Here is a 9,318-nt window from a genome sequence, read left to right on the forward strand (position 1 = left end):
TGTGGACCTCTCTTCCGAGCCTCCCCCGGGCTGGAGCCTCACTCACCCCCTTTCTGCCTGATCCGTCTCAGCCTGAGGCAGTCCTCCTGGCTGTTTGGTGGTAGAGGAAGAGATGAGGAGATGGGAGTGGAGAGGGAAGAAGGGCACGACTGTGCAGGTTTGAGGGAGGAGAGTATCTTGCCTTCTCCATCGACGGCTGACTGGACTCTGGTTCGCTCCTCTTAACCTCCCCACCCTGCCAGTGGGCAGGAAACCCACCACCCCATAACCTCTCCCGGAGACAGGGCCCCCTCGGTGATGGTCTCGTTCTCATCACATGCCCCGGGTCCACTCAGGTCTGATGCCACAGGTGCCCGCCTACAGATGGAGTTGGGCCAAAAAAAATCTGGCGGGCCTGGGGTGCGAATCTATGGCCGGGGCCTGCCGGCAGGATCTAACAACTAACCCCGGTCAGCCCGGGACGCCCAGTCTGGCCGAGACGGGGCTAATGCCCCACAAGTAAGAAAGACTCGTAACGGCTGGGCGTGCGGTTCACAAGGCAACACTGCAGGCGTGACAGCACCTCCCGCCGTCAACCAAGACGGGGGGCTCGGAAGGGCCCACCGTACGTGGGGCTCTTAGTCTTCGCTCTTTCCACACTCCTTCGCTTCCTGAGATTTCCCAGGGTCCGCAGGGCGGAGACGCGCGGCAAGGTATTCCCCACGTGCAGTATGCCTATATATGTGCATTCGTTCCCCTGAGCTGCCGGAACTCCCACGTCCCAGCAGCACGGGGAGACGACTGCACCCATGCACCCGCGCGGATGAAACTCCCCTCTCAGAAGCAACGCCCGCTCCCACGGGTCTGGATGAGACTCAGATGCCACGGCACCCGGGGGCAGTTCGGGCTTACGCAAAGCTGCACCTCACGAGCCCTAAATTCCACACTCCCCAATTCCCAAGGGAGAAGACGACATTTGGAGGGTGAAGTCAGAGGGGGCTCCCAGACCCTGGCCCCCCCACCCCTTTCTGGTCCTGCAACCTGAACAGCCACGGCAGAGACCCTGGGAGCGATGTGCCTTAGCAGGAGGGGCTTGACTCCCTTCCAGGCACCAACAAGCCTCCCGTGGGCTGGCCCCTGCCCTGGCCGGAATCCATCCCCACCTCCTGCCACCCCCTCTGCATACTTCTCCCTGAGGTACGAGTTCCGCAGGGCCAGCCGGGAAAGCTTTGCTTTTGAAGATTTCGATTCGACTTCTTCCCGTCTCCTTTTCTCACCGCACCTTCCTTGCCACGGTTTAACGGGACTGGGCACGAAACCTCTCATGTCACCCGCCCCGTTCCCGGCCGCCAGGGCTTTTCTAAACCCTCCGGGCTCCCTGTTGATGCCTACACAACCCTTCTCAACCCGAGCCCCCGCCCGGCCCCGAGACAGGAGTTTGGCTCCCAAAGGACAGGACTCGCAGTGCTTGGAAGCCGGTAAGCGTGTCGTGGGCAGGGAAAGGGTCTCCCCACTGTTGCGGTTTACTCTCCCAAGCGGTTGGCACGGTGTTACTCTGCACACGGTAAGATCTCAGGAAATAATGATGGTATTTGTTAAGCGCTTACTACGTGCCAGACACTGTACTAAGCGCTGGGGTGGTTGCAAACCAATCGGGTTAGACAGAGTCCCTTGTCCCACACGGTGCTTCCCGTCTCAATCCCCATTTTACAGAGGAGGGAACCGAGGCCCAGAGCGGTAAAGAGCCCTACCCGAGGTCCCACGGCAGAGAAGCAGCAAGGCGCAGTGGCTAGAGCCCGGGCCTGGGAGTCGGACGGTCCCGGGTTCTAATCCCCGCTCCGCCACTTGTCTGCTGGGTGCCCTTGGGCAAGTCGCTTCACCACCCTGGGCCTCAGTTCCCCCATCTATAAAATGGGGATGGAGACTGTGAGCCCCACGGGGGACGGGGGGGCTGCGTCCAACCCGATTTGCTTGTATGCACCGCAGCGCTTCGCGCAGTTCCTGGCGGATGGTAAGCGCTTAGTAAGTTCTGTAATTTATGATGATTATCAAGTGCTGGGCAGGGGGGATCAGTGTGGCCTAGTGGCAAGAGCCCGGGCTTGGGGGCCGGAGGTGGTGGGTTCTAATCCCGGCTCCGTCACTTGTCTGCTGTGCGATCTTGGACAGGTCAGTTCTCTGGGCCTCAGTTTCCTCGCCTGTGGAATGGGGACGGAGCCCGTGAGCGCCACGTGGGCCAACCTGCCGGGCACAGAGTAAGGGCTTAAGAGAAGCAGCGTGGCACAGAGGAAAGAGCCCAGGCTTGGGAGTCGGAGTTCATGGGTTCAAATCCCGACTCCGCCGCTTGCCGGCTGCGTGACTGTGGGCGAGTCCCTTCACTTCTCCGCGCCTCAGTCCCCCCATCTGTCAAATGGGGGTGCAGACCGTGGGCCCCACGTGGGCCCACCTGATCCCCTCGTGTCCCCGGCGCTTGGAACAGCGCTTGGCACCCAGTGAGCGCTCAACAAACGCTAGCATCATTATTCCCGGGTTCTGCCGCTTGCCGGCTGCGTGACTGTGGGCGAGTCCCTTCACTTCTCCGCGCCTCAGTGCCTCCATCTGTCAAATGGGGGTGCAGACCGTGGGCCCCACGTGGGCCCACCTGATCTCCCCCCCCCCCGTGTCCCCAGCGCTTGGCACAGAGTGCGCGCTTCACCACCCCCCCCCTTTTATCTTGCGAGCCCTTCCCGCTCCCCAGAGCGGCCGGTGCCGGGGGCGGAAGGTGGGGCGGGCCGGTGGGGGTCCCCCTCCCTCCCTCCTTTCCTCCCTCCCTCCCTCCCTCCCTCTCTCCGTCCGTCTCCCCCGCGGCCCCGCCCCTCCCCCGCCGGAGCCCAAACTTTCTGCAGCCGCCTCCAGCGGCGCCGCCATCTTAGCGGGGCCCGGCCGGGCGAAACTTTCCGCGGGGAGGGTCCGGGGTGGGAGTTGGAGCGGGGCCCGTCGGTCCGGCCCCGGGCCCCGGCCCCCGTTACCTGCGGCGGCGGCGGCGGCGGCGGCGGGGGCGGCGGGCCCGGCCGCCCTCCTCCCGACGCGGCCCCCGGCCGGCGCCTCCACGGCGGCCGGTCCCCCAGCGGGGCGTAGACGGCGTCGGGGCCGGGGGTCGGGCGGGGCCCGGGGGTCGGGGGCGAGCGGCGCGGGGGCTCCATGGGGGCGGGCGGGCGGCCCGGCCCGGCCCCAGCCCCAGCCCCGCTCCCCGCCGCCTCCCAGCAGCGCGGCCCACGCCCCCCTCGCCCTCCCGCCCGCTGGCCCTGGCTCCCCCCGGCGCCGCGCTCCCATTGGCCGCCGCCCTGTATCAACATTCGCAGCTGGAAGGCGGCCCCCGCTCCCATTGGCCCGCCCGCCACGGCCCCCGCTCCCATTGGCCCGCCTCCCCCCGCGGCCGCTCCCATTGGCCGCCCAGCGCGCAACGCCTTCCCCCTCCCCACCCCGCCGGCAGCCGCCGAGGATGGTGCCGGGCGCGGGGGCGGGGGAGGCGCTGGGGAAGCGCTGACGAGGTGCGGAGCGCTGGCCTGAGCGCTGGGGGGGGGGATGCAGGGTCATCGGGGGGTTCCCCCGTGAGGCTCACAGTCTTCATCCCCATTTTGCGGATGAGGGAGCTGAGGCCCAGAGAAGTGACTGGCCCCCGGTCACACAGCGGGCAAGTGGCAGCGCTGGCATCCTAATGTTGGGATCTGGGAGTGCATCGCACTGTCCTAAGCGCTGGGGGAGATGCAGGGTCAGCGGGTGGTTCCCCCGTGAGGCTCACAGTCTTCATCCCCATTTTGCGGATGAGGGAGCTGAGGCCCAGAGAAGTGACTGGCCCCCGGTCACACAGCGGGCAAGTGGCAGCGCTGGCATCCTAATGTTGGGATCTGGGAGTGCATCGCACTGTCCTAAGCGCTGGGGGAGATGCAGGGTCAGCGGGTGGTTCCCCCGTGAGGCTCACAGTCTTCATCCCCATTTTGCGGATGAGGGAGCTGAGGCCCAGAGAAGTGACTGGCCCCCGGTCACACAGCGGGCAAGTGGCAGCGCTGGCATCCTAATGTTGGGATCTGGGAGTGCATCGCACTGTCCTAAGCGCTGGGGGAGATGCAGGGTCAGCGGGTGGTTCCCCCGTGAGGCTCACAGTCTTCATCCCCATTTTCCGGATGAGGGAACTGAGGCCCAGAGAAGTGAAGTGATTTGCCCCCGGTCACACAGCGGGCAAGTGGCAGAGCTGGGCTCATAATGTTGGGATCTGGGAGTGCATCGCACTGTTCTAAGCGCTGGGGGAGATGCAGGGTCATCGGGTGGTCCCCCGTGAGGCTCACAGTCTTCATCCCCATTTTCCGGATGAGGGAACTGAGGCCCAGAGAAGTGAAGTGACTTGCCCACGGCCACACAGCTGACAAGTGGCAGAGCTGGGATTCAAACCCATGATCTCTGACTCCCAAGTCCGGGCTCGGTTTGTATCCTTTCCCGGTGACCTACCCCGCGCACTCATTCATCATCATCATCATCGTGTCGGAATTTGTCAAGCGCTCACTAAGTGCCGAGCACCGTTCCAAGCGCTGGGGGAGAGGAAGGGTCATCAGGTGGTCCCACGTGAGGCTCACCGTGTTCATCCCCATTTGACAGACGAGGGAACTGAGGCCCAGAGAAGTGAAGTGACTCTCCCAAAGTCACACAGCAGACAAGTGGCGGAGCTGGGATTAACTCCCAGGCTCGTGCTCTTTGCACTGCTTTCTAGAGCGCCTTATCCCACTAGCCGGCCTTGCGTTTGAGGTCTGGTCCCACGGGCCCAGGTTGAGGCTCCTCCTTACAGCTTCCCCTCCTGCAAAAACACATCTTTTACAGCTGTTTTGGGCCGTGGGGGGTGCGGAGGTGTCAGGTGGGCTCTCCAGCAGGGGCCCCTACTGCCAAGGGGCAGTTGGAGAGGTCGCTGGAGCTGCAAGTCTCAGCAGCATTTGGGGAAAACTGCACAAATCCACCGCATTTATGGTGGTGCCTCGGCCGCTTCTGGACTCACCGAAGCTCATTTCTGGTGGGATCCGTGCTGGGCCTGGATATCGTGGTCCAGGGATTCCCCTTGGGGCTTGGAGCTGCAACGTCGTAGACCGTTCAAACATCCATGTTTTCCACTTTCCCCTGCTACCCCATTCTCTTCTATTCCATTTCCATCTGCTCCCTCTTTTTCTGGTTCATTTTATACATGATAAATAATCTTGTGTTAAAATTCAAAAACGCTATTTTACCGTCACATCAACACATACAACCTCCTTCGTCCACTGACAGAAAGTGAGTACCCTTTTTGACACTGTGGACAATACAGCTGTTTGTTAACTGAAATGGCCAGCCATATTCTAGTAAGTTGCTTAAATTTGAAATAGAACATCCTGACTTCCACTCTGATTAAACATCGTTTCCTCTTTTGAGCTGGTGGAAAACAGTTCACATGTGTCTTGGGTTTGGATTGGAACCAGACTTGCTTGGGTATCCTTTGATAAGTCTGGTCATCCAGGTAATAATAATAATAATGGGCTTACTATGTGCCAAGCACTGTTCTAACCACTGATGTAGAAACAAGTTTATCAAGTCGGACATAGGCCCTGTCCCACACGGGGCTGACAGTCTAAATGGAAAGGAGAACAAGTATTGAACCCCCATTTTACAGGTGAGGAATTGAAGCACAGAGAAGTGAAGTGACTGGCCTAAGATCACACAGCAGGCAGGTGGCAGAGCCTGGATTAGAATCCAGGTCCTCTGACTCCCAGATCCGTGCTCTATCCACTAGGTCATGCTGCTTCTTGGTTCTGCACAAAACTCATGGGTCTGGACCCTTCTTCTGTAAGGCCCTGGGGGGACTTTCGATTCTGGACCCCTTGCCCACCTCATCTGTAAAATAGCGATTAAGACCGTGAGCCCCTTGTGGACCTTGACTCTTTCCTCCCAGATCAATTTGTATTTTCCCCAACACTGAGTTCGGTGCCTGGCATATAGTAAAGCGCTTAACAAATACCATATAAAAGAACCAAATTAGACTCTAAACTCATGGGGAGAGAATCCACAAGATGACGCTGGTATGCCACTAACACTAGAATAGGTCTCTAAGAGAAGGTGGGAGCTCTATTTTGGGGGATCTTTTCAAACAGAATAGACAATCTGTCCTGGAGGTGGGTGGCGGGCAAGATCAGATAACCTCTGCAGCTCCCTGCCAATGCTACAATCCTATGAACACTCAACCCTGGGGACAACGGTCTCCCTGTTCATGATTCTTTATGGAAACCCGCCCAAAGGAACTCCAGGTGTTTGGGATTTGTCTCTGAGTCTGCTCTCAGAGAAAACACCGTCTGTGACCCAAAGCTGGTTGCGGGTGGGGGGATGTGTCTGTGTCTTAGGGTGCGCTCTCCCAAGGGCTTAGTACAGTGCTCTGCACACGGTAAGCGCTCAGTAAATTCGATTGACAGGCTTGACTGAAGTAACCCTGGCCTAATGCCTCTCCTGCTGGCTGACTGTGTAGAATGCAAACCCAAGCAGAATATTCCACAACTCTAAAGTGAAATATTAGTTTTTGAAGACCCTAGCCAGACCGTTGAGGTCAGCAGTATGAAGCTCAGGGTCAATACTAGTCTTTAAGGCCAAAGATCCCTGGAAAAGCTGAGGTTTTCCAGGAGAGGGAGCTGGGGACCACCCTCCTTTCCTTAGGATTCACTCTAGCTGCGACAGGCAACGGCCCCAGAAAGGACTCCGGTGCCCAGACCGGAGTTAGTGATCATTATCAGCTGATGCGCAGTGGGAGGGGAGAAGGAGAGGGAGATACCTTAAGAGTGGATTCTGTTTTCCGGGAGTGCAGAGGTCATTCTATTCTACTATCTATTTATCTTGCTGGTTCCTCATATAGTGCTCGGTTCACGGTATCCTGTATGCCCCCCATACAGTGCTCCACACTCAATACTGTTGACTGCTCTCTCTCTCAAGCTGTTTTCCCTCTATCCAGGTTAATCTTTAGCTTTCCCCCTCCTTTTATGTAGCATCTTGAAGGATGGAAGGAAGAGGAGCTAAGCCTCGGGGGAGGGACATTGTCTAGAGATGCACACATTATCTAGGGATGCAACTGCCGCCTGGGAATCTAGAATGTCCCCTCCCCAAATAATTTCAGGCAGTTTTTCATCTGTTGACTTCATGATAGATGTTTCTTTGCACTTTGGGGAGGCAGTGTGGTCTGGTGGACACATTCTTGGCCTCCATTCGCCAAACACCCTCTCCGCCTATTAACTCAAGAAACTGAGGCCCAAAGGGGTTTGTCCCCTTCCCTGAACCGTGAGCCCCTGGAGGTGGGCGTAGGTCTGACGCAAACATTGCAGGTTCAGAGACATTTACTTCTTTTCTGGTCATTCATCGGAACTGGGAAGGGGCCTGGGGGACAGAAGAGGGGGAAAGTTAAAGAGAGGGACCCTCCCCCTCCCTGTGATGGGTACAGGTACAAAGGTGGCCAAGTAATGATAATGATTTTGGTATTTGGTGAGTGCTTACAACCTATCGAACGCAGTACGAAGCACTGGAGAAGATGCAAGGTAATCAGACCGGGCACAGTCTCTGCCCCTCATGAGGCTCACAATAAATGTGGGAGAGAGACAGGTATTTGTTCCCCCCTCTGCAGATGAGGAAATTGAGGCACGGAGAATTTGACATAGCAGGCCCTGCTCTTTACACTAGGCAACCGATCTATTGGCGGAGTTGGGATTAGAACCCAGGACCTCTGGCTCCCAGGCCTTTGCTCTTTCCACGAGGCAGCCGATATATTGGCAGAGCTGGGATTAGAACCCAGGACCTCTGGCTCCCAGGCCTGTGGTCTTTCCACTAGGCAGCCAATATATATGACACAGGCAGCATTTTTATCAATAACTGTGCTTTAATATTGTACTTTCTAACATACTTATTGACTCTGGCAGAGCATGAATGCCTACCCATGAGCACAAGTCCTTGATGCTTCCAAAATCCGCCCTCCAGCCCTCCTCCAGAAACCCGTCAGAGGGGGTGGCAGTCACCCGTGGCCTCACACCTCTGCAAGAATTTTCTACGACTTCAGAAATACAAGCTTGAGCTCCACCGACGGTTAGATTTAAATGATTAGTAAATGGCATTTAGATGGGGTTTTTTACTATTCTATTCTTGACACAGGTTTGGGTAAACGTCCACAGAACGTTCCGCCTGACGTCAAGACATTCCGCTACTTGCCCGGCTTAGCCCTGCAGTCTCGCTCATGTTGGGGGGGGAGGGAGCGGGGGAGACATTCTAGGGAGGAAGTGGCAATTTTTTTTTCCCTCCTCGGGGCAGCCAAATGCCTGTCACCTCCCCAGTCCCCACATGAAAATCTACCAAGGAGGGCTTTCATACCATCTACCCCCTTTTCCTCAATCCCCCCCTCCATTTCTAATGTATTATTATTGATAATAAATAATAACCATGACATTTCTTAGCCTTTGCAATCTTCCGCGATAACGAACAGAGGTTCTTGCCCGTGAATCAATCCTATTTTGACCTCTGTTCAAGTAACACCTATTGTGTAATTCAACTTACTCTAAAATCATCTAGACGGTAAGCTCCTCGTGGGCAGAGAACGTGTCTACCAGTTCTGTTGTATTGTGTTCTCCCAAGCACGTAGTACAGTGCTCTGCACCCAGTAAGTGCTCAATAAATACCACGGACTGATTGATTGAGAAAAGTGTATCTTTTGTTAGTGCTTTGGTGCATACGACATAAAGTGAGAACAGGAAATTGATGACAAAGTGATACAGATCCAGGGATCATGTGAGACGTCATCATGGCCTTGAAACATCTACTAATAACAATAATAATAATAATAATAATAATTGTGGTATTTGTTAAGTGCTTACTATGTGCCAGGCACTCTACTCAGCACAGGGGCAGATACAGGGTAATTGGGTAGGACACAGTCCCTGTCCCACACTGGGTTCAGAGTTTTCATCCCCATTTTACAGATGAGGTAACGGAGGCACAGAGAAGTGAAGTGACTTACCCAAAGTCACACAGCAGGTTAATGGTAGAGTTGGGATTAGAACCCAGGACCTTCAGACTCCCAGCCCCTTGCTCTATCCACTAGACCACGCTGCTTCCCCAGTGATTTGAACCTAATGATTTGGGAAAGGGCTGGTACATAGAGTTCATGAGGGATGGCGGCCCTGGCCCTTGGTTTTGTTTTGTCCTTATTTCCTCAGCCTGATGGGCTCAATCCCCCTCTAAGAAGGGAAGACAAGAGGAAGAGCTAGATTGTAAACTCCTTGAGGGGAAGGAACGTGTCTATCAACGCTGTTATATTGTACTCTC

Source organism: Ornithorhynchus anatinus, chromosome 8 (genome assembly GCF_004115215.2).
Source record: "Ornithorhynchus anatinus isolate Pmale09 chromosome 8, mOrnAna1.pri.v4, whole genome shotgun sequence".
In the NCBI taxonomy this organism is placed as follows: domain Eukaryota; kingdom Metazoa; phylum Chordata; class Mammalia; order Monotremata; family Ornithorhynchidae; genus Ornithorhynchus; species Ornithorhynchus anatinus.